A 20348-nucleotide genomic window follows, 5' to 3' on the forward strand; every position below is an offset into this window, starting at 1 on the left:
CTTTGGGATAGTTAAAAATTGGATTTAAGACTCACTTTCCAAGAATATGTTACTTACAATCATTATGTCATCATCTTCTAGCATGCCATGAGATGTGTTTATAGATCAGACATGCAAAAGGCATTTTATCACAACCATTTTTTACAGGTTTGTAGTTAGATTGTTTACTTCAATTTCTACTTTCATTTGTTAAGAATCTATATGGCTGACTTTTCTAATGTGTAAAATCAAAACGCAGACACAAACTTCTTGTCAGTGCTGAAAAGAAATGTGTTTGAAACAAATTTATGGTTCAGTCATTTGGAGAATAGAGGGGGGAAAATTGCCTAATCACCAGAAGAGCTTTTTCTCAGAGGCTTATAATTCTCTTTATAATTCTCTCCCAGAGCTAGGTGAAAAAGAGGAGGAAATCCCTGAAGACAATAAAAATGACAGGCGAATGACATTAAAGGGGAGAGGAGAAATAACAGTATGGCAGACAATATCCCAAAGCAGTATCCCAAGTCTGATCCAGAATGGCTCTTGCTAGATAAATGCATAATGAGCCTAGAAACTGTGGTAGCCATCACAGCAAGGTCTACCCATCACTGAGAAGCAAAAGGACCCAGAAAAAATGAAAGGACCAGAGAAAGAAGGACCTAGAAGGCCTAGTCTCCCCTACCCCTTCCTATAATATTTTCATGGCATTTGGTTTTGCATTGAGGTCTTTGATCCATTTAGAATTAATTCTGGTGCTCAGTGAGTTCTAGCTTCCATTTTCTGCATGTGGAGAGCCAATATTGACAGTACCATTTGTTGAAGAAGCTGTCTTCCTTCCATCCTGTGTTTTTGGCTCCCTTATCAAATATATGATAGCTATATGTTTGTGGGCTTATTTCTGGGTCTTCTGTTCCATTAGCTTTTGGGCCAATTCTTTTGCCTTGTGCTTTGGTTTTCATTTCCTTTTGTCTTGTTTGTCTTTGGGAAGGTAAGGGGGGTGTCACAGAAAAGGGGAAACAAAGTATAAACAAATGCAAGAGTGGTACTCACTAGATACTGTGTGGAAAATGAACTGTCCATTCTGGGAGAGGAGACAGGAGGGGAAAACTGAAAGAGAGCAAGGGAAGGGGAAATGTGCTTCAAAAAAGAATTGTGTTCATGTTTTAATCCTTCTATGAAGATCACCTCTACAATGACAATAAAATATTTTTTAATGCTCAGTAACATTTAAAAAAAGAAAGAAGGACCTGGTTTCCAGTACCATAACAGTTGTTTTGGAAAGCTGAAAATTCAAGGGAAGTGAAGAAAGGGAAGGAAGCACTGCTTTCTCCACTGTGATATAAAACAACGGCCACACATCCAATTTGCCATGTTCAAAAAGTTCCCTTTTGAAATGATACATAATAAACCCTCATAAATTTAGACTCTATTACAGGTTCTCTTTTCCGAGCAATCACAATAGTTTCCTGGGAAAATTTTATTGTCCCCTAAAAGTCAAGGAACTTGGTAGGAAAGAATGATATGACAGCCCACGTTTGTCTTGTAGAAGTGCAGTTCTATCCCGGTTTATTTTAGTCACAAAAACCTCCTGTTTCTTTTACATGCAGAAATGTAGGAAAGTCCGCCTTTTTTAAGGGACTTTATCTCATTTGGGTGACAAGATTCTGGGCATGAACAATCTCAGCTCAAAGTCAGCTCCTCATTAGTGACACTGACAACCCAAACTGCTTTCTTCATCCGTTTTATTTTACTATCTACACATGTCAGGCAACTTGTTTAATACTGGTTTCCCTCTTGAGAATGGAAGTTCCATGAAAGTGGGAATATATTTGGAACTGTTCAGTGATGCATTCTTAGGTTAATAGAGCAATGCCTAGAAACAGGCATTTAATAATAAACAGAGGGTGGAGAGGAGCTGGAGAAAGGGTAAATGAAATGGATTCTGAGGCAGAGGAGAGAAAATGCTGAATCCTACATGCCCTAGAAAGCAGTTTTATTCTAAGTAAAATGAAGATCTTTGGTTTTCTACAAAAGGAGTTATTTTCCTTATTCACTCTTAACAGCCTGAATGTGGTTGCATTCTTGATTCTTGTCAATCTGAGTCATTTCATATATATATATAATATAGATAGATAGATAGATAGATAGATAGATAGATAGATAGATAGATAGATAGATAGTGGGTTGTGAGGCTTGGACTCTGGGCCTGGGCACTGTCCCGGAGCTCTTCAGCTCCAGGCTACTGCCCTACCCCTTGAGTTACAGGACCACTTATGATTTTCTAGTGGTTAATTAGAGACAAGAGTCTCAGGGCACTAACCGTTATCCTTAGATCTCAGCCTCCTGAGTAGCTAGGATTACGGGTATGATCCACTGCACCTGACTCAATCTGAGATATTTCTAACTGCTACTTTTCAATGGCTAAGTAATTCAAAACCTTAGATTTAATACCTGATGCTATAATTTGAAGTTAAATGCCCACCCAATTATGCCTATGTGTTAAAAGGCTTGGTTCCCAAAGTGTGCTATAAAAATCATTAAGAGATGGACCCTAACCTGTGCTGGTAGCTCATGCCTGTAATCCCAGCTACTCACAAGGCTAAAATCTGAAGACTGTGGTACAAACAGAGCAGGAAAATCTATGAGACACATCTCCCCTTAATCACCAAAATGCCAGAAGTGGAGTTGTGACTCAAGTAGTTGAGTGCTAGTTTTAATCATAGAAGTTCAGGGACAGTGAACAGACCGAGTTCAAGACTCAGAACTGGCAGAAAGAGGGTAGGAGAGAGAATCTGGTCAGTGGACTTTAAGTAATTGTACTCAAAAGAACATTCTGAGACCTCCAGCTCCTGCCTCTTTTGCTTTCTGATCTTGAGATAAGACAATCTGCCCACCACAAGATGTGCTCCTTCAAACACAGGTTCAAATCAACAGAATTAATCATCCATGGACTAGAACATCCAAAGCTGTCTGGGCAAATAAACCTCTTTTGTTTATAAACTGCTTGTCTCAGGTACTTGTTCCAATTGTGTCAGAATAGTATCCTCACATTGAATCCATTCAATCTAAAATTCCCCTAAGCAAACTAAAAGCTGTGGCATGCAAGCAATGCTCACACCATTTGTATTTCTTAATTGTCATGTGAAATATACACCATTTCAAAGTCAGGCATTAAAACGGGTCTCCCAAGGGGCTCCGCTTCACAATACTTCAGTTGGTCTAGTTTGAGTAATTGCTCGTATTCCAAAGCAATAAGGCTGTGTAATCTATGCAAAAGCTATTATTTCTTGATAGTATTTAAACATGGTAATTTTTCACTAAGTCAGTCTTCCCTCAAATCAGTGAGGATTGTTTTTTATACAACTGTGGAGATTCAAGGAGGACTCTTGTGGCCTTAAGCTCCCAGAAAAGCCAGGATAACTTCAAGCTTCATACCTTTCAGATCTGAAGATAAGGGCACATCTGGTTTCATTGCTAACAACAGGGGCAATCATTTTTTCTTTTTCTGTTCCAAATAAGTTTTTCTCTGATTCGACTTTAGACAGTGCCCTCCAGCTTTCCACCTTCTCTACCGTTATCATTGACAAAGCCTCTTCACTTTTCTGTAGTAATTAGTAGGCTTCTGTTCCTTCTGTCCCCAAAGGGGAAATGCTTTGCACCAATTTCCTCCTCTGCTTCTTTCAGAGTTCTGGATGAAATTCTGGGGAAGGCATGACAAAAAAAAAAAAAATGTATGTGGGTGTGGCTTCATCAACTACCCACCCCTTATCCCAGAGCAAACCTCTTCCTCTCTCCCCAGAGAGTGTGAATCTGTTTAGCAACACCTGCTAACAACTGAAAAAAAAAAGGAGAACTCCCTCCTAGAGGGATAATCCCACCGATATTTTTTTTTAATCTAATGTGGCAGCCAGAAAGAAGACTTACCATGGGGCCTGAAGCATTGCTGTTCCAGGCACCACCCGACAAACATCATCTAAGCCTGAGGGACAGAGGAATGATAGAATTGACAGGAGACTCCTGCAAAAGGCTGCTGAAGCATTGTGATGGCTGCTAGGAGCTATTCTTGCCCCTCTGAAATACCGATTGGAAAGTGCCCTTGCTTCATTTAAAATATCTGATTGAGAAAGAAAAAAGCAGAGTAAACTTAGCAAAGCCTTCCTGGACTATTGCCTTGCCAAATGACAATGTCAATGGACTGTCTGCAGAGCTCACTCTTCAGACGAGGTCATCCTTTTGAGGGAGAAGTTCTAAGCTTTGTGCTAGTGTCTCCTGTCCTCAGCGTAATTTTCCAGGTGGCTATCAGTGAAATCAGAGGATTTGTCAAGAAGTAAACAGACCAGGTGCAGAGTCCCCAGGATACCAGACACGGCCTGCTGCTAAAGGATTCAAGCACTTAATGAATGGGGGGCTTTCCACAGACCCTGAGGGCAGAAGCCACGAGGAATGGTTTCACCAACATCTTTATTAGGCAGATGTGTACAAGATGTGCTTCTCTAAAAGAGTCTGTCTCACATGTGTTCTCTTCTATCGAAGGATTCTAGGAAACAAAAGAAGAAGAAAAACAGCCTTTAATAAATTACTCTAGGATAACTTGCTTAAAACCGCTTGGCTTTGAGGCACTACCTTTAAATAACCTCCAAAGATGATTTGACCTGTGCAATTTTTTTTATTTTCAATTAAGGTCAATTTCTGGGTGTACCTAGAAATTACAAATGCAGGGATACTTAGCATCTGTTGGAGAAGGACTTGAGCATGGCCAATGTTATTATATCGTGTATGAATTTAAGAGCCAAGTTTGCAAACAGTTTCTAAATGACTCAGTTCCAGTTGTAATTGGCATGTAGTAGCTTCATGTAACCACATTCTGACTGCTGTGAAGACATCTAATCATAGAGAAGAAACGGACTGTCAGCATTTAACAAGATACAAAAAATAAAGACCAACTTATTGCTAGACTTATAATAACTATTATCAACAATGAGATCAGTAAAAATGGAAAGTATAAAATATATGAAATATATAGCAATTGACAAGAGCTATTTTTAGTACAAATGATTTATCAAAAGTTTCAAAAACAGCAATCTGCAGGAGAAAAATACCAAAATGCACATCCATAAAATTATTAAACCCATGAGAAAAAAATGGAATCAGAAGATGTAGTTAAAAAATAACTACCCTGAAGAAACATTAAAAATTGTATCAATGAATAAGGAAGAGTGTTAATATACAATATTCATAGAATGATAAAGTGCTTCTACAGGATAAATGTACAATTGTCATGATTTAAAATTATTTAAAATAATGGTAAATAAACTTTTAAAAGAATAAGAGACAGGAAATTAAAAAGATATGTGATAAAAGCTGTAAGATATAAATACCTAGATTATAAATACCTAGACTAAATACTCTAAAAGCAGACAGCTACAGAAGAGAGCACATGGCATTAAAACTGGCAAGAAAATTAATAAAAAGAAAACCACACTAATTAATGCACCATCTATCTGGCAAATATCATGTAACCCTTCTATTAATTACAATAAAAAGTATATATAAAAGAAAACCACACTAGACTTACCATTGTAAAAATTAAGATCCTAACAGTAAAAAAGGTTTCAAACATCTAGAGTAAATTCATATGTCAGGGTACTAATACCTAGCATATATAAAGAATTATAAAGAACTCAAAAAGCTAAACATCAGAAAACATGCAATCAGATCAGCAAATGGGAAAACAAATTGAAAAGCCAGTTCTCAAAAGAAGTGCACATGGAAACAAATATAAGAAAATAGAAGAAGTTATCTAGCCATCACCAAGAGGAAAGATGAAGATGACGGCACAGATCTATGCCCTTAATCTCTACAAATAAAGAACCAGGGATGAGGCAAAGATGAACAACATAGATTCTTTTGGTTTTCATCTTTCAATCCCAGATTTATGACCACCATCTGACAAGAAATCATTCACATGAAGCATTGTCTATATATGGCTTGACATGGCATGTTCTGCAGAAGATCCTCAGACAAGGTTGGGATGCATGTAAGGCTGATAGGAGAACATACCAGGATGCTATCACCAGGGAGAGAGAAAGTGACAAAAGGGAACTAAGGCTGCTGAGAGGGATATGGTAACAACCAAGCTGTGATCTGAAGTTCTGATTCTCAGACCTTCTGTAGCCCTCTATGAGAAAGAACAGGACATGTCTTAGAATTGGGCAACTCTCATTCCACCACGGAGCTACTCCTGCAAAGACTACTCCCAGGAATGCCAACTCTACAAACTTTTGTAATGACCCTAAGCATACCAAAGAGAACCTTTATGGATAGAGACCTAAGAGATTAAAGTATGCCTCATAATGTACATGTGAAGGGATAGGGATAAGGCAAAGATAACACTATGTATCTATTTTTAAAAAAAGCAATGAGATGACAAAGTCATTTAGTACAAATTCAGGCTGTCACCACAGATATGTTTTGGACAATGTTTTAAGAAAAAGTGAAAACAATAAAATTTTCATAAACAGGGGAGAAGGAAGAGGAAAAGGAGGAATAGAAGGAGAAGGAAGAGGAAGAGGAGGAAGAGAAAGAGGGGGAGAAGGAAGAGGAAGAAGAGGAGGAAAAGGAATAGGAGGAGTAAGAAGAGGAGGAAGTGGAGGAGGAAAAGAGGAAGAATGAAAATGAGAAGGAGAAGAAGAAAGGGAGATGACCAGGAGGACAAGGAGAGGAGGATGAGAAGGAAAAGAAGGAAAGAAGCCTTGAGAAATCCTAATATAAAATCTAGTGAGGCTGAGCCTGGACTATGGACCTGCAAATAATATAGGGCAATAACTCTTTTGCTTTAAGTTGCTAAGTAGTAATTTGTTACCCTGACAGAACCTAATGCAGGGTTAAAAGACTTGGCAACTTGCAGCCAAAGAAAAGAATAAGCATGTTTATTCTGGAAGAATCTTTGTATTATATATAGGCAGAATTTTGGTATACAAATGTGAAAAAGAGAAACAAAACCAGACAAAAAGCTTTCCTGCATGTATGAACAAAATATACTAGATTTAAAAAAATAAACCTAGACTGAATTTCTGGGGTCTATGTGGTTTCAGCTACAAAGATGACGAAATTGGGTAAAAAACGTTTTCTAGCATACTTCCAGAATTCTTGCAAGCAAACACAAAAGCATCATGATACATATTCAAAGGCAATGAAGTTATTATTGGTGTGTGATATATACATATTCATATATGCATACACAGAGATAGATTTGTATGCACAGAGACAGATGCATTGCATGATCTAATAGTTTCTGAATTGTGTCTTTAGATATATGTATATTTGTATCTAGGTATATCTTAATAGGTATATGTACTTGTTGAACAAAATGAATACATCAGTGGTGACAAAGTTTAGCTATCAAAGGTTGAGATGTTTCTTTTTAAAATATCCACCAATCCACTAGCTGCCCTGTGTACCTCAAAGTCTTAAAAAAGAGCAACGATTTATATGACTAATTTGACTGCATTAGTCCCAATAATGAGTCTGCAGGAATACCTAGGCATAAATGATATTTCACAATATAATCCAGAAAAAGTCTAAATGGAAAGAATTTCATTGTGATTCATTATCTTTAATCAGGAAAACAACCTGAAGTGGATAAAATAGACTTTTAAAATTCTCATGTGCATCATCGGTTTTTGAAATACAGATAAATGTCATCCCAACCTTTAAAAAGCCAAATAAATGTTAGCTATTCAAGAGTAGGGGCTGTAGGATGAACATGAGAGTGAGAGAAGAAGGAAATACAAGTAAAATTTCAATGTAAAATACATTTGCTAGGGGCTGGGAGTTTGGCCTAGTGGTTAAAGTGCTTGCCTAGCATGCATGAAGACCCGGGTTCGATTCCTCAGTACCACATACATAGAAAAAAGCCGGAAGTGGTGCTGAGGCTCAAGTGGTAGAGCTCTAGCCTTGAGAAAGTCCAAGGACAGTGCTCAGGCCCTGAGCTCAAGCCCAGGACTGGCAAAAAAAAATACTTTTGCTATTCTTGAGGAAATAGAATACTGCATACTTCCTAACTAAAAAGAACATATGTAAAATTAATAAGTTTTTGTTTAGGAAATTTCTTTAAACTGAGTACCAGAGGTTCATGCTTATTGAGAAGGCTGAGAATAAGAGGATTAGAGTTTAAGCCCAGTTCTTGCAATAAACAAACAAACATACAAACAAATTAGTGACACCACTTGTCAACAAAGAGCTGGGCGTAGAAGTCCTTATGCCTCTGATCATAATTACCTATAACAGAAAACCTAAAATACATGTATTTTGAACCAGGTATGCATCCAGGCAGGAAGGAAGACACTACCTCACACACAAAAGTAAAAGATATGGGTAAGTGGTAGAGCATTGCAAGCTGCTGGTCCTGGCTACAAGCCCCATTACTGGAATAAAATGAATTGAAAATAAATAAAACAAATTGAAAGAAAGAAGAACTAGAGAAAAAAAAGAAGAAAAGAAACCTTTGGAAGAGAAGAAATCCCGAGAAGATTAGGTTCATGCAGCAGCAATATACTATATGGTATTGATCTTGTTTAGTTTGAATTCCTTGGCAGCACAGAATTCTCTGATCCTGTTTTCATATAAGGCTATGGCGATATGACTATGTTCCTGTGACACCTTCCAGCCCTAAGGTACCTGCTTTCAATGCTCAAGAAGGTAAGATTCTTCTTAAAAATAGTTTTATCAGGGGCCTGGAATTTGGCCTAGTGGTAGAGTGCTTGCTTAGCAAGCATGAAGACCAGAGTTCGATTCCTTGGTACTACATACATAGCAAAAAAAAAAAGCTTGAAGTGGTGCTGTGGCTCAAGTGTTAGAGCTCTAGCCTTGAGAAAGCCCAAGGACAGTGCTCAGGCCCTGAGTTCAAGTCCCAGCACTGGCAAAAAATGTAGTTTTATCATCCAGACACAAGTAGCTCCCACCTGTAATCCTAGCTACTCAGGTGGCTGAGATCTTTGGATCATACTTTGAAGTCAGCCCACTCAGATATGTACTTGAGACACTTATCCCCAGTGAGCTACCGGAAGCTGCGCTGTGGCTCAAAGCCTGGAGTTCAGTGCCCACAATGGACTAGACAAACAAACAAACAGACAAATAACAACAAAAATCCCATCACATGCCTGAATACAATATTCACTAAATATTGACAAAATGAAACCTCAGAATTGATCTTTCTTCCATCTCATGACCCTTAGTTTAAACTATGAAAACACCATAAATTCTTATACTTGAGATAATAAAATATCCTGTACACCCCCTTCTGATGAGGTCTAATACATTTTTCTTTAAAAAAATTATTGAACTTTGAACTTTTCTTTCAAAAAAAGTTGAACTTTGTTGGGCAGTGTTCTTCTTCTATGAACACCGAGCTTTTATATAAAACAGTCTAAAGTCCAAGTAAACTAAAGATAAATAGAATTATTTATACAATTGAGCTAGTAATGTGCTTTTAGGAATTCATGCTAAGAAAATTATTAGAAATATAGTCAATATATGACGCGGGATTTAGCACAACATTATGTATCATAAATTTGGATGAATTCTTAAAGGAAATTAAGGGTTGGGTTTGATTATGGCAAATTAGTGGGCAGATACATATCACAGAAAATTAAAAAAAGAAAGAGAAAAAATGTATTTTATCATTTGTTTTCTTTAAAACTATTTTAATGCATAAAAGCAAATAAAATTATGACTTAACTCTATTTTTCTTTTTTTTTGTGTAACAATTTTATTTATGCCTTGTGGGAAGCTCATAAAATAGAGAAATGTAAAAAGAAATAAATTGCCTATAATTTACCACATAGTGGCTTTTGCTGTTGACTAACTAGCTTTATCCTGTTTGCTTTTAAGTAATAAACATAGTTGTGTACCGTTCTCATTTTATTGAGTAGTTTGCCAAGTCTAAGTTCTAGAGTCAGAATGACTGGGATCAGATTCCACTCATACCAAGTATGAGTTGTCACCATCACATCTATGGTTCTTTATCTGAATAGTGGAGCCAATGACATTATTTCTTCATACTGACAATATTTTGCCAAGAATTATTACAAAGAATAATTGAGAAATAAATATTCAGTACTTAAAAAAAGACAAACCTGAAAGGACAAAAATAGACATATCCATACAGTTATTTGTAGATTCCAATATTCCTAGGAATATCTTTAAAAACACAACTGGATTAAGAATCACTGAAAAATTAAAAGACATTTGAGGAACTGCCATACTGCTTTCCATAGTGGTTGAACGAGCTTGCACTCCCACCAACATTGTAGTAGTGATCCCTCCTGGCCACATCCCCTCCAGCATCTGTTGTTATTAGTTTTTCTTGATCCTGGCCATTCTAACTGGAGTGAGGTGGAATCTTAGCATTGTTTTGATTTGCATTTCTTTTATGTCCAGAGATGTTGAGCATTTCTTCATGTGTCTATAGGCCATTTTTGTTTCTTCTTCAGAGAAGACTCTCTTTACGTCTTTGGCCCATCTTTTACTGGGATGGTTGTTACTTTGGAGAGTAGTTTTGGAGTGATTCAATTTTTTGAGCTGTTGATGTATTTTAGATATGTCTGTTGTATGGTTGGTGAAGATCTTCTCCCATTCTGTAGGCTTCCTAATTAATTCACTAACTATGTCCTTTGCCATACAAAAGCTCTGCACTCTAATGCAGTCCCACTTATCCATACTTTCTCTGATTTGTTGTCTTTCTTGGTCTTTATTAAGAAAGTTTCGACCTGTGGAAGGAGGCCTAGTGTATCTCCTATTCCTTCTTGTAAAGTTTTCAGTGTGTCAGCTTTTACCTTGAGGTCTTTGATCCATTTGGAGTTAATTCTAGTGCAGGGTGACAAAGAAAGATCCAAGTTTAGTTTTTTGCAGGTGCTTAACCAGTTCTGCCAGCACCATTTGTTGAAGAGGCTGTCTTTCTTCCATTCTATTTTTTTGGCTCCTTATCAAAGATTAGGTGGCCATAAGACTGTGGTTTAATATCTAGGTCCTCAGCTGTATTCCATTGGTCTTCAGGCCTGTTCTTGTGCCATACATAGAGCTCCCCTATGACCCAGCAATTCCACTACTTGGCTTTTACCCAGTCGTCCACAAACAAGCCCATACTTAATCCACTAGCACAATGATGTTCATTGCAGTACTATTTACCATAGCAAAGATATTGAACCAACCCAGATGTCCCTCAGTTGATGAGTAGATCAACAAGATGTGGTATTTATACACAATGGAATTCTATGCTGCTGTCAGAAAGAACGACATCGCCCCATTTGTAAGGAAATGGAAAGACTTAGAAAAAATCATATTAAGTGAAGTAAGCCAGACTCAAAGGAACATTGGCCCAATAGTCTCCCTCATTTGTCATAATCAGTAGAAACCTTGGGCTCTCCTGGTAGAGATTTACAGTAGAACAAAATCTAGACACATTAGGCCAAATAGTATGACACTAAATGTAAGGACCTCCAGGATAAGGAAACAAGAGCCATATAATTAATGACTGTTGTTCTTAATGTACTATGTTATCTCTCATCTCTTTTTTCCACCCCTTGGTTATCTCATAGTGTTACAATATTTCACATTGTTATCTGATATATTTTATATGTGCCTAATTGGTTATTTGAAATTGGATAGGGAAGGGGGGAAATCAAGATAAGTGGGGGGAGGGTGGGAAGGAAATGGGGACCATGTCATAAGAAAGGGTATCAATGTTTGTGAAGTTATGCACCTTCTATCTGGTGAATATAATGTAACCCTTCTATTAATCACAATAAAAAATAAAAAAAGAATTAAAAGACATAAATTTGGGCTGGGAGCATGAATCAAGTGGTAGACCAATAACGTAAATAATTAAAAAACAAAACAAAACTGAGCTTGAGCTTAAAGCCCAGTGCTAGCACACACACACACACACACACACACACACACACACACACACAGACACACACACAAATGTTAAAGAAAATTAGCAAGCAAAATTTTTGGCCAGTCCTGGCCTTGAGCTCAGGGACTGAGCACTGTCCTTGGACTTTATCAAGGGTGGAGTTCTACCATGTGAGCCTCAGCTTCACTTCCGGCTTTTTTCTCTGTATGTGGTACTGAAGAATTGAACCTGGATCTTTGTGTATGCTAGGCAAGCACTCTACTAGTAGGCCAAACTCCAGGCCCAGTAAGATTTTTTTTTTTATACAAGGAAGAAGGTCAATAATAACAGAGAGAGAATTCAATGAACATTAAAATAAAAAATAAAATGTGAATATTATGATCACTGCTTATATGACAGATTAAATATGATGGAGGAATGCCTTGAAATATATAAAGGACCAAAGTTTATTCAGAAGAAATGTAGTATAAATAGACATGTATTTATTGATAAGTTAAAGAGTGAACAAAATTATCACTCATATATATAAATGAAGGACGCTTCCCTGGTGGAATTTAGAGAAAAATAACATCAACTTTGCTATAAACCCTCAATATAAGTGGACAAAAATGGAACACTTCACACGTCATAATGTTCATGCTATCCTGAGAGTTAAAGCAGATAGAAATAATACAAGAAAAGGAGTAAGTCTTAAAGCATAAACAAAATCTTCATTCCCAAAAATGAATAGATTAACCCTAGCAAAACATAGAGATAAAATGAATAGTGAAATTTGTAGGAATTTGTTGGCTTCCTTTATACCAACAATGAGAGGAATGAGGCAACAATCAGGAAAGCAACTCCTTTTGAAACAGCCTCAAAGAAAACAAAGTACCTAGGAATTAACTTAACTAAGAATGTAAAGGAACTTTTTTTTTTTTTTTTTTTTTTTTTGCCAGTCCTGGGCTTGAGCTCAGGGCCTGAGCACTGTCCTTGGACTTTCTCAAGGCTAGAGCTCTACCAATTGAGCCTCAATACCACTTCCGGCTTTTTTCTATGTATGTGGTACCGAGGAATCGCACCCGGGTCTTCATGCATGCTAGGCAAGCACTTTAACCTCCCGGCCCAAGTAATGCACTTTTTATCTGGTGAATATAATGTATCCCTTCTATTAATTACAATTAAAAATATATGAAAAAAGGAATGCAAAGATGGTTCAATGTTTGAAAGCTCACTAATGCAATCCATTATATCAACAGACTCACAGAGAAGAAAATTATGAGACTCTCATCTCTGTAAATGTAAAAAAATAACAAATTTATCATTCAACATGGTAGAATTTATAGTGATCTCAATTGTAAAGGATCTTACTGATGACCTATGTAGAAGCTAAATATCACACTCTGATACAAGACTTAATGAGTTATATTTTTAAAGATATAAAACTATAGCATCTCCAGACAAGCAGCTCTTCTGTTTAAAAATATCATAAGAAAATGTAAACCCAAACACTAATACTTGAGTGTAGAATAGTTGCAGAAATAGCAGAACCAATATTTTGAAACAAATTACATCTTTGTATAATAAAAATAATCATTTGGAAAAAACTTCTAAATATCACATATATTAGCATCAAAATCATGGAAAATGTAGTGAGTAAAAACGAAAGAGGTGCAAAACACAGTTGAGAAAAATTAAGGTCTATACAATTGTGGACAAATGAACATTCAGAGATTGGAAGAGTTGGTTCTGTAGGATGTTGACTCTTCCATAGAGATTCACAGATGCAGCTTCATCTCTCTCAGAAACATAGTACAATGGATTTCAAAGTACATGTGGGAAACAAGTTCTTATATGCTAAAATAATTTGGAGAAGAGAAAATTGAAAGCTCATGGAACTTGTCTTCAGGATTCACTGTAAATTGATACAATTTTTTCATATAAGGATGGAAATATAAATCATTAGAATACAGAAGTTAATTAGAAGTCTGACACAGAATACTTGAAAGTTCAAGTCCAGCCTTCAGAAGTAAGATCCTGACAATAAACAAACAAAACAACAAAGACCCATCAGAATTCATAGAGTTCTAAAAGCACAACTAATAATTCCTTTGAAACCAAAATTGTAATTCAGTTAGGAAAATACAGAATTCTAACAATGAAGATAGAACCTATGGATGAACATATGCTTACGACTCTTTCCTTACAGTATATACAATAAAATAATGCCTCAGTGAATCAGGCCTACATGTAAGGGCTAAATCTATAAAATGGGGCTGTTGATTTTAAGGTACTATGTGAAATTATTTCTTTCGTTTTTGAAAAAACAATTCCCTATGGTTTATCTTCTATTGCACTGTATTTGATTTTGAACCTTGTGTATTTTATATACATTTATGTGAATTAGGGAAGGGACAGGGAACAAGAAAATAGTGAGACACAGGACAAAGAGCAAGCATTGCAGCAAGGATACCCATAAGACAATACCTTGGAAATGAACCTTACAACTGAGGGGAGGGGAAATTTGGGGAGAGGGGAAGTGGCAGGAAAATGAGGGAGGAGGTAACCATGTTCTACAAAGAATGCACCCACTACTGTAGGTGTGTAACTGCACCTCCTCTGTACATCACCTTGACTTAAAGTTTTTTTTTAAACTATGAAATATCTAGAAGAAAAGATAGAGAAGACATTTACAAGTTTGAGTTAGGGAAAATTTCCCTTCATATTTCCTGAAAAGTGGACCATAAAAGAAAAAAAATATAGTAGGTTTTCATTTGAATTTAAAATTTGTCTCTTAGAGTCATTAAGAAAGGGTATATACACCCTACTCAGAGGAGAAAAAATGTTTGAAGGCAAACCACATATAAAGGATTTGTGTCAGGGGATAAGAAGACAATCTTTTTCTCTTCACTGAAACACTCAAAATATTTAATGAAGTATCTGGGCATCACTAATCAGCGATGGATTAGGTACCTAAAATTAAAGAGCCTGATAATGCCAAGTGTGATTAAATGTGGAGGAACTCTTACTTTCATATGCTTTCTGGTAAAGTGAAACCAACATTCTAGGAAACATCCGGCCCATTTGATAAGTTATACATACTTTCATTACATACTTCTGCAATCCTACCCCAGAAGATCTGAAAGCATTTGTCCATTCAGAAAGCTGCATGAAATTATACATAACATACACACTCAGAACCACTAATAGACGAAATAAAATATTTTCACATATCCTCATAATCCAACAATTCTTCACAGTAAAGCAAAGTACATGAGGCTATTTATTTGACATACTAGCAAGGATAAACTATAGGAACACAAAACACATCACCACCAGTAACTGACCTTGAAGGAAAACTGGCTGCAAAAGAACTCAAGAAACTTTTATGACAGAAGAAATTGTTCCAATTCTTGATTAGGAGTATGGGTCCATGACAGCACACACACACACACACACACACACACACACAGAGTCATGAGTCATACCTCACCAATTTCCCACTTCAAGAAGATGTATTTTATTAATGCAAATTATAGTTCGACAAACTTCACTCTTGAAAACTGACCAACAAATTCATGTATTAATTACCCAATTAGTTACAAATATTTAAACAATCATGTTCATGTAAAAACATGAGATCGATTGGAGTTTCAGAATCATTTTTTTTTCCTGTAAAGAGATATTAGAGCAAAAGTAAAGACCCTAAAGCTGGCAGGTAAGATGTACAGCAGTGTCAATACCAGCCATGATGGCAGGATTCTTGGGGAGCAGATGCAAAGCTGGAGAAATGCAGCCGTTGCCACACAGAGATGAAAATTACACGTTCAGGATCGCTCAAGAGGAAACCCCCAGGGTCTTCCATAAATAGTTGATAAGATGCCTTCTCTTCCATGGCAGGTAGGTATATGCAGGAAGACACATTTGACACTAACTCTAATGAGTGCCCAAATGTTTCAAATCCTGATGTTTTGATCTTTGATGTAACAGAAGCTGTTCCTACACTCAACCTTCAAACAATCTGAGAGCAAAAGGATCTGTGATGTTTATGAATGCATGGGAATATCAGAGCCACATGTTTATTTTAAAGGCAGAAGACATTGTCAACGTTTGAGGAATGAAATGATTTTCATAATGGCTTGCTATTCGGAAGTTTTGTTTCTTACTCTGCCCTTGCCTCACTGGATTTGTGCAGGGCATTTGGGCTTTGTCTTTATCATTTTTTCCCTACTGATAAAATGAGGTGTTTTAAACAAATCAAAGAAAGTAAAATGGTAGAAGTTAGTAACTAGAGATACTTTGAACATTTGAGAAAAATCAGACCTTACATGACATACAAAAGTAGAGCTGTTTCAGAACACCTTGAAAAGATTGAACCTTCAGGAAGCATGATGCTCAAGGCTGCTCAGGCATGGTATACTCTGAATGAACCACAACCCCTCTTGTGCTTATGATACCACCTATTTGGCTCTGGAAGCATGGGAGTTCAAGGTGCCCAGGCCATCATTTAGAACCTTAATGTGCTATGACAGACATTAAAGTACAACAAATAACAAAATGAGAGCTATTAACAAAAGGCTAAATGTACCAATTGTTTATTATGCTCACTAGACAATACCCATGTTGGCTACAGTATCTTAAATATCTTTCTTCTGATCAGAGTAAACCACCAAGGAAGCAATTTGGGGAAGGAATAAAAAAAACCCAGAAATCCAATATAAGTTACAGCACAGTTATGCTGGTGACCAATAGCAAAATACCATTAGCTTAGCAACTGCCACACTGTACCTTCTCCGTTCAGAAAGATTAGCCTTATCATTAAATTTGAATGAACATTAGTCTAGTCTTCATGAAAATTAGACTGCACCACATAATGAGAATACATTAATGAATAAGAATGTCTGCCTTCATAAGCTTAGACATTTAAACGCAGAATTCAAAAATATCTGACTTATAAATGCACTTAACTTAAACACTTAAGAATTATTAACTAAAATGTTTTTTAATAGACATACTGATAGAAATAGGTATGGCGCCCTGAGAGTATAAAGAAACATGATTTCTAGTGCCCTTACATATGCTCATTTCTCTGCCTGGACAATATCTGCCCAGTTTTCCAGTAGGTCTGGTCTTATATATTTGCTCAAATATTGTTTTTCTGTTTATCCTGTTAAAATTGCAGGCCCCCCCTGCAACTCAAGGGTTCATATTCTGTATCTTTTTACCTTCCCTCTTTTCTCCACTGATGACTGTCTCTAATTCTACATATCTTCTTTACTTTGATTTCCATCCATGTCCTCTAATAAAATGTGAGCTCCATGAAGGTAGGGATTTTAATTTGCTTTGTTTTCCTTACAATAAACTTTCATTGACAACCATACTTATAGCTTTTGGAATAACAACTCGTACTTAAGAAACAATGAGTAATATTGGTTGAGTAATTCCACTTATAATGTGATCCATTTTCCTCAAAAGATAAGGGCACACTTTCCGAAGACCTGGTGTTTGAATCTATAAGTTTTAAAGAAATAATAAAAATGTGTTATGTAAGGAAATAAACTGAGAGGGCTTATTTGGGGAGGGGAGAGTGATATATGCCAAGCTAAGGAAGTAAGAGAGATTGTCACATATTTGAGAAAAAGCATTTACTTAATTATTGTTTCCATGTTATATCCAGTAATGGGAGAAATTGCACACATGAAATTCACAATTCTCAGTGGCAAATACTTTCTTATGTCCTTTGAGGACACTGTTTCACTCCACTCTCATAAAACCCTTTCAGAGGATTAGAATTCACCTCCTTCTCCAGAAGAGAAAATTGGAGCTCAGACCAGTTGCTCCTTGCCTAAAGCCAAGTGGATAGTAACAGGCAATCTTAATAACGTATTGAAAAATTTTGTAGTCATTTTAAGCTGTATAAAAAGCCCAAGACAGTAACTTTGAGCTGAAGAGCTCAGGGACAGCGACCATGACGCTCCCCCCCCCCCACAAAAAAGCCCAAGAATCTTTTACTCATTCTCAACATTTTCCTAAGCTAAACAAGTGTTCATCTGTCCGAAGTGCAGAGACCGTTCTCACAGTTTTGAATTTGAGGGTAATATTTTCTGAAGGTCTCCTCGTTTACGGAAGCGCTGGGGGGCATTACAATTCTCTACTTCTTTGGTGTAAAAGGAAAAATGTGCGCATGAAAGGAATACTTTCCTTTCCAGATTTCCTGGGTTTATATGTTTGTCTAAACTCACACATGCAATCTCTAATAAAATGCCAAAAGTTTCAGCCTACAGTCTCTTTTGTTAGTTGCAAGAATCTTTTTAAGGTGCTTGCAAAGAAAAAAGAAAAAGGAAAGGAAACTTAGAGAAAGTGGGAGAGATAGCTTCTCATTTCAAAACATACTAATCTTGTGTCTCTAAAGACTGCTATTTGGAATTTGTTTAGCTGGTGCTGATTTAGAAACCAATTGAATATACAGTGTTTATTTCAAAGCACTATTTTCCTCTGCCACTCTGTGATTTTTCTGGGGAATATTTGCATTTAGATGCTATCTGTATGAAGTGAGGGATATGACCATAAACATTTTGAAGACAATGAGAAAAAAATAGTTAAATAAAAGTGAAATGAAAGGCAGGTGCAAAAGAAGAGAGTGTAGAGATAAAGATGAGAAAAAGGGGCTCATTGATTTAGCTTTACATAAAATAATGAGAAATTGAGAGACATGAAATACTAAGGACAAGAAAAAATCAAAAGCAATGAGAGTGCTATTTTTGTATATTAAAACATAATTAATATTCATCATACTCTTTAAAGGGGAAGTAGAAAATTGAGGAAGACAGACTAGCAAAAGAAAGGAGTGACTAAATGGTTCAAGCAAATAAAGAGAAAAGCAGAGCAACAGAGATAATTTGGAGGACTAGGCAAAAGAAAAGTACAAGAAGCCTAGCAAAGTGCTGTATTTGTAATCTTATGAAATTCATTCAGCCAGTATTAGGCCATGTCTAGTATATATCCAGTCTATTTTTGATACTGGAAGTATTTAGATCAATAAGTAACTTTGTCTTTTTCTCAAGAAAATTAGAATTAGATCTGTGACTATTATTAAATCTTCTGAATGAAAGTCAGAAATTTAAAAATAAATTTGTATTGCACCACTTTTAGCAAAAGGTATTGCTTTTATTGCTCCACACTAATCAGCACAGTTTTCATATCTTGCTCAAAATTACATTTATAGACCTACCTGGCATTCTGGGTAATTATTCTACGAGGGTATCATGGATTTAAAGGACAGAAAGAGAGGTCACAGAGAAAGAAAAAAATAATGAAAGGCAAATTTTATAATATAACTAAATTTTAAAAAAGATTGCAGATGTAATTTAAGCCATGTTTCAACACAATAAATGATTGCATACCTTCCGTGAAATATTCTCAGTGCTAGAGAAAAGTGGATGAGTATAAGCATATTTGCATGAATATATGCATGTCCCTATACAAACACTTTTAGAATATACATTTCAACACGGAGCACAGCTGAATACATCTGTGTGCATGGAGATCTGAATTATGTGTATGACAAAGGAAATTAATAAGACACTTTAGTCATAAAATCAGTCTAGAGCATGAAGATACACTGGGCAAAGCAAGCTGTAGTAGGCAAAATGATTCTGAAACAAAGTCAAGATTACTGTAATAGCTTCTTAATATGCCATTCATTTTCAGTCTTTTGATATCTCATGCATCTTTTCCTTAGTGATGCCTAACTACCTCTGTCAGGCCCATGGATCTAGTCTGGTTCACAGAGAACCAGGCATTCAAAGTCTGCTAAAACTTGACCCTCCCCTCCCTTTCCTAGTCTCTTAGTTTATCTCTTGACAGACCAATCATTCCTTAATCTTAGAGGTGATTCCACTTTCTGCTACTAAGTTTAGCATGTTCTGTTGTTTCTGCCTCCCTTCCCTATCTCTTCATGTTCAATTGCTGTCCATTCAAGACTCATTTCAAATGTTGCTTCTAGAAAAATTTCCTTTATGTTGCCAGATGGAAATAAACACTTCCATCTCTGAACTCCAGTACCATACATTCTGCTTTTTCCCCATAATCCCTACTGGTTTTTTCCCATAATTTCCTGCTCTTTTTTCTAGATTATAATATTCTTAAAGGAATCATCTGTTTTTGAATCAGATTTTTATTGCCTAAGTCATACAACACAAAATATGCCTACATATGAATAAATTTGAAGTCAAAAGGTAGAACTAGTTGAAAACCATAAAATGGGCCTAGAAATAGAGAGAAACAGAAGTTAATAAAATCTAACAATACTTAGGAGATGATCAGGAATTTGGAGAATACAAATATGCAATTTGCTTCCAAATAATACTGTAATATTTAACTATAAGACCCAATGCATTGAATAAAAATGTGGCATTAAGCTGAGAATACATATCCCACTTACCTAGTCAATTCATTAAATCGTATCCAATTC

The 20348-nt window shown here is 36.3% G+C and overlaps 1 long non-coding RNA gene across 1 annotated transcript in view; it reads right to left on the minus strand.

Annotated features, from left to right (window-relative positions):
- Positions 1–4297: 4297 nt before the first annotated feature.
- LOC150055928 (uncharacterized) overlaps positions 4298–20348 on the minus strand; it is a 67260-nt gene continuing 51209 nt past the window's right edge. Inside the window, exon 3 of the long non-coding RNA XR_016537479.1 lies at positions 4298–4516. This is a non-coding gene — a long non-coding RNA (uncharacterized LOC150055928). The remainder of the gene's footprint in view (positions 4517–20348) is intronic.

This window comes from Megascapheus bottae, chromosome 13, assembly GCF_031878675.1.
Source record: "Megascapheus bottae isolate mThoBot1 chromosome 13, mThoBot2.hap1, whole genome shotgun sequence".
In the NCBI taxonomy this organism is placed as follows: Eukaryota; Metazoa; Chordata; class Mammalia; order Rodentia; family Geomyidae; genus Megascapheus; species Megascapheus bottae.